The sequence below is a fragment of the Orycteropus afer genome, unplaced genomic scaffold, assembly GCF_000298275.1.
Source record: "Orycteropus afer afer isolate SDZICR_OR568_19922 unplaced genomic scaffold, OryAfe1.0 scaffold00466, whole genome shotgun sequence".
In the NCBI taxonomy this organism is placed as follows: Eukaryota; Metazoa; Chordata; class Mammalia; order Tubulidentata; family Orycteropodidae; genus Orycteropus; species Orycteropus afer.
In genome coordinates, this window is record NW_006922053.1 from 642,639 (window position 1) to 648,406 (window position 5,768).

Sequence of the window (5,768 nt, forward strand, 5' to 3'; positions counted from 1 at the left end):
AACTTCACTCCCGAAACTGGTGAAAGCACAGATTTTTGGTCATGCACCTTTTACCCCAATAAAATGATTGTTCAGATCTCCTGCCAGGTCCGCCATGCCTTCCCCTCAGCTAGGGCCCCGGATCGCCCCAGGTGGGGGGTCCCCCGGCGCAGACGAGCAGGCAGCGGCCAGGCCTGTGAGGGCTGAGCCCCACGGCGCCAAGCACACCTTTGTGGCCCGGGCCCAGCAGCGGCCCCGGCCCACCCCGACTCATGGACCTTCAGAAACCAGGAGGAAAAGCAGTCGCTTCTCCGAAGACCCAAGGAGGCCCCGGAAACCAGCCACGAGGCCTCTGGTCTCACGGCTTGAAAAAAAAATTAGAAACTGAAATGCGTTCCGACGAACAAATGAGGCTCGCGAGATGGGCTGCACACGCCCTGGACACTGCTCACCCACGAGGAGCAAAACATCCCGGGCGCGCATGCGCTGCTCGCCCTCGAGGAGTAACGGCGTCCCGGGCGCGCGCACGCCGCTGAGCCGCGAGGAGTAAAGGCGTCCCGGGCGCGTGCACGCTGCTCACCCACGAGGAGTAAAGGCGTCCCGGGCGCGCGCACGCTGCTCACCCACGAGGAGTAAAGGCGTCCCGGGCGCGCGCACGCCGCTGAGCCGCGAGGAGGAGACGCCCGGGGCACGCGCAGCTGTACCCCGTGGAGGAAGCCGGACAGCGTCCTGCTGAGCTAGACCAGGCAGCTGTGGAAGGACGCGTGCTGGCGGGTCCCTGACGGGAAACAACCAACCGCAGAAAAAGCAAAGATTAGCGGTGGTCCCTGGGGCGGGGAGGGGGCTTGCTTTGGGGGCAGCGAGTTCATGTTCAGGGTGGGGAGTGATTGGAAAAGGGTAGCCAGAATGTTCGCACAAACTGAAGAATGACGTCGAGGTCACTGAGTTACACACAGGCAGAAATGGTTGAATCGGCCAATGTTTGTTATGTATATTATGAACACGATAAAGTCAAGGAGGGAAAAAGCCATGGGCGCACACACACGTGCACACACATGCACGCATGTGCACATACCCTCACACACAGACGTGACCTGAAAAATGCAGAGTCCCGCTGGAAGCCCGTCCCTTACCCTGACTGGCACGTGCCACGTTCTCATGGCCGACTCTTCGAACAAGGCAGCCCGTTAGAAAGCGGAGCCCATGTGTTCTAGAAGGTACTCCGTGAACGGTTTAAATGCGTTCCCGAGGGAGGGACGTCTGCCTGCCTGGGCTTCGGGGGACTAAAGAGGGGGCTTTCAGGAGGGAGGAGTAAACGGGGAGAGTCAAAGCCTTTGGGCGTCCGTCCATACAGCCAGTCCCTGGTGAGCCTTGCTCCTTGGAGCAAGAGAGTTGCTAGCCGTCCCTGGTGGCCACCCCCCCGAAGCTCGAGGAGTTATGAGCGCCCTGGGGGCGGGCAGTTCTCCCCAAAGCCATTGCAAGGAGAATGCCCTAAATTTCCAACTTAAAAGCCAGGACCTTGCCTCCCCGTGCCGTCCTTCCCTCCCTCCCAGGTCTGCCTGCCAGTGTCAACAGCTTCTTCCAAGCCGTCCTTTGGGCTGCTTACTCCTGCAGGGTGTAGTGCTCCGGCAGTGAGACCCAAACCAGCCTGCTTTCTCGGCTTCCTTGCCCCTGAGCCGTGTCTGTCGGCTTCTGCGGCGTGACAACCTCCCCCAAGACTCATGGCTCCAAGCAGCAGCTGTTCACAGGCTCACGATCTCCTAGGTTCTCCTGGGTTTCTGGGGCGGGCCCTAAATCAATGCAGGTGGCCGCATAAGAGACACAGGTGTGGCGAAGACAGCCACGTGCAGCTGGAGGCGGAGACTGGAGTGATGAGGCCACGAGAGGCCCGAAGAGGCCAGGAAGGACGCTCTCCTAGGGCCTGCAGAGCCAGTCAGCCCTGCCGACACCGGGATTCTGAGACTCCAGCGTCCGGAACTGGGAGAGGGTGTCTGGTGGGTCTTTGTTGCAGCAGCGCCAGGACACTCGGACAGCAGATCTTGCGGAATAAGGGCAGTGAAGGCAGGTGGGCGGAGAGAGCGCCGGGGCCACGGGGGCCGCCCAGAGGAGTGGCAGGATGAGGAGAGAGGGAGATTCCCAGAAAGAGGGCACAGCCCGTGCGAAGGGCCTGAGGAGGGCCTGTGCCTGGCGACTTAGAAGCACAGGGAGGTGGCTCGCGTGGCTGGAGGAGTAATGAGGGGAAGGCGGGGAGGGCAGCGGTACACAAAACGGCTGGCTCAGTGCTCACAGGCGCCCTCTGGTGGCCGCAGGGAGGACAGCCCGTAGGGGCAGGCGCGGAGGCGATGCAGCACCTGGCAGTGACTGCGGTGCGGCTGGGCGTTTCCCTGGTGGACGAGTGAGGGACGGCGCCAGCCCACGGTTGAGCTCGCACAGCTGAATGGTCTGTGGCTGCAGATGTCCCAGGGTCAGTTTACCTGGATGTCGGTTATGGGCTCTGTGATCTTGACACACCTGGGCCCACCACAGGCTACATACAGGCCGCTCAGTAACCAAAGCTCAACGCACTGCCAGAGTTGATTCTGACTCACAGTAACCTCCAAAGGTTTCCAAGGCTGTGGAAAAAGGTTTTCTTTACAAAAGTAGATCGCTTCCTCTTCCTCCCATGAAGCCGCTGGTGGGTGAGCACCACCGACCTTCTGGTTAGCAGCGAAATGCTATACCCACTCCGCCACCAGAGCTCCGGGCCCTCGGAGAGGAGGTAACTACGCATCCGCCCCGGATGGCGGTGGGTTCGGGTATGCACCCGCCCCAGGTGACCCTCTGAGGCCAACAGCCAGTTGCCCACCAGCAGGTGGCAGCCCAGGACCACAGTCAGTGCCATGCGGCATTTCCTGGACTGGACGGATTCTTGGGGGGGGGGGCGTGTTAAGGTGGGATTGGGTTTACTCTGAAAACCTTGAGCACTCGCAATGCGAAGTGCTGGCAGGACCCTGGGGACACTAGCACTGCCTCCACCTGACAGGTGTAGACCGTGTCATCCTGCCCGAGGAGGAGGCCCTGGGGTGTGGACGGTGCACACGCACAGCTGCTCCCTGAAAAGGCTGGACACGTTCAGTCACAGGCGCCTCAGACGGCCTGATGCTCTCCTTCCAAGAAAAGCAGCCTCAGAAAAGCCCGTGGAGCGCAGTTCTGCTCGGGGCCACACGGGGGCGCCATGCACCAGGTGGCCCGCAGGAGCTGGCTTTTCCTTTCCCGCTGAGAGGGCTCTTGGTTTCCCAGGGCTGCTGAAACAAGGGCGCCACAAAGAGGACGGCCTTAAGGGGCGGGAATTCACCTCGCGTTCGGGAGGCTGGAAGTCCACGATCCCGCTGTCGGAAGGGTCTCGCACCCTGAGAAGGCTTGGGGACCATTTTTTCTTGTCTCCTCCAGCATCTGGGGGCTCCCGGCGTTCCCGGGCTGTGGCCGGGTCCTCCCACACGTCTCCCGTGTCTGTTCTCACCGAGGGACTCGCTTTGTGAACCATCAACATTGTCTTTATTATTATTATTATTATTGTGGTTTGGGTGACATTTTACAGAGCAAATTCATTTTCCATACAGCAGCTCACACACACTTGTCTCATGGCATTGACCACAGTTTCCCACAATGCAACAGCTCCCCTCCCACTTCCTCCCGACAGTCACCTCTTCCCTGTGCCCATCCCTCCACGCCCTCCTGCCCCCTGAGCTGTCTCCCTGTGCATACACTGCCCTTCTTTCTCCCATGATTGATCTCTCCAAGGAGTGTATCTACCTAATGCAAACGTGATTGTTCTCTCCAAGGAGTATCTACCTCAGGTAAATGGCCAACTCATCTGCCTGTCTTTTGTTTGGCTGGAAGCCACAGGTGGGGGTTCAATTCCAGATCTGAAGGGCAGCTAGGGCCATAGTCTCAGTGGTTCCACCAGGCTTTGTCAGGCCAGCAAAACTGATCCTTGTTTTCTTTTTCCCCAAATGATTTTGAGTTCTGTTCCACATTGGGGAACCATACACATTGTCTTGTCTCGCAGATGGTGTCTGTGTTCAGAAAGAACTGGAGACACGCACACACAAGTTTGTCCCATGGTGACCTGGGGGGTGGGTGGGGTGGGCGGGGCTGTGGGCTGGACTGAACTGTGGTGAGGTCCTCACTTCTGTGCCTGGGACCATGACCTTGTTTGGAAATAGGGCCTTTGCAGATGTCCGCAGTCACCACGAGGTCACAGTGGAGTGGGGCGGGTCCTAACCTAGAAACATCAAACCAGGTGTGGTCAGGTTGATCCCCCGTGTGTCGGGGGGGGGGAGCGGGTGCCACGGGGCTCTGGGGCTGGTTTCTGGAAGGAGACCACCAGGCCCGTTTTCTGGGATGCCGCTGGATGGACTTGAACCCCCAACCTTCCAGTGAGCAGCCAAGGGCATTAGCTGTCGGGAGAGACACACAGAGGTCAGACGCCATGCAAAGACCCGGCCACACAACAAGGACGCCTGGGCCACCAGAAGCTGCGGGACACAAGGAAAGAGGCTCCCTGGAGCCGTCAGGGGTCTCAGACAGGCCCGAGGGCTCCCAGGGGCTCCGGTCCTGGCCACCTGGCCAATGCGCCTCCCCGACCCCGCTGCCTAGCCCAGGGTCATTTGAGTTTGCCACTCATGGTCCGCAGGCACCCGGGAGAGCATGGCCCCTGGAGGGCCGAGCTCCCGCTGTTCTCCGCTCTGCGGCCGGGCCGGGTGGGCTGTGCCCAGACCCTTGAGGGGGGCTTTCTCTCTTTGCTGCTGTGTCCTATTCCCCTCCTTGTAAAAAGAGTGCAGAAACTGTAATCAGATAAGAACCAGGCCAGGTCTTGCTGAGAAGTTTTTTAAAAGATAAATCCTCCTTTGTGCCAGAATCTTTGATGTGGTGACAAGATGGGAAATTGTTCACCACTCAAAGAAAAAAAACTCACTGCCATCAAGTCAGATCTGACTCATAGCGACCCCTCCTTGGGTTTCTGAGGTGGTATCACTACGGAAGTTGATTGGCCAACCTTCCTTCCGAGGAGTGGCTGGTGGGTTTGAACCACCAGCCTTCTGGTTAGCAGTCAAGTGCCTTAGGCACTAAATAAGCACAAGTAAGCCCATGCTTACTTTGCTTATGAGGTAATCCGACACTAGCCAATGGCATTGCAGCTTTGATGATGTTCAGGATCTCGATTAATCCCACGATATTGCGTGAGGAAAGAAGAGGCTAGGGGGATGATGTGGTGAGCAGCAGCAGGGATCCAGGTAAGGGGAGGGGTCCAGGCCCCTCTCTCCCAGGGGACGGGAAAGTGGGGTGGAGGGAGAAGAGCCGGGGTCAACAGAGTGAGCCAAGGAGAGGGCAGAGAGGTTTTGAACAGATAAGGGAGACAAACTTGTCTGTCAGTTTGTCCTATTGTGGTGGCTTGCGTGTTGCTATGAGTTTTGAGGCTGAGCCACTGGTGTTTCAAACCCAGTGGGATGCACATGGTGCACAGGTTTCAGCCCAGCTGACAGACTGAGACAGACTAGGAAGAAGGAAGAGGCTGTCCACTTCTCAAAGAATTGGCCAGGGAAAACCTTATGCATAGCTGTGGTAGTCCGGTTTGTGTGTCAACTTGGCTGGGCCTGGTTGAGTAGCTGGGCAGCTGGTGGTAGTTATTCCCCATGATGAGACTGGCAATCAGCTCCATGGTGGGATCTACCACAAGCAGCTGAGTAGCTGCCTGTGGGATGTGGTCTGTTTCCTGTATATAAGGAGAAGCCTTGGGCGTGGTCTCT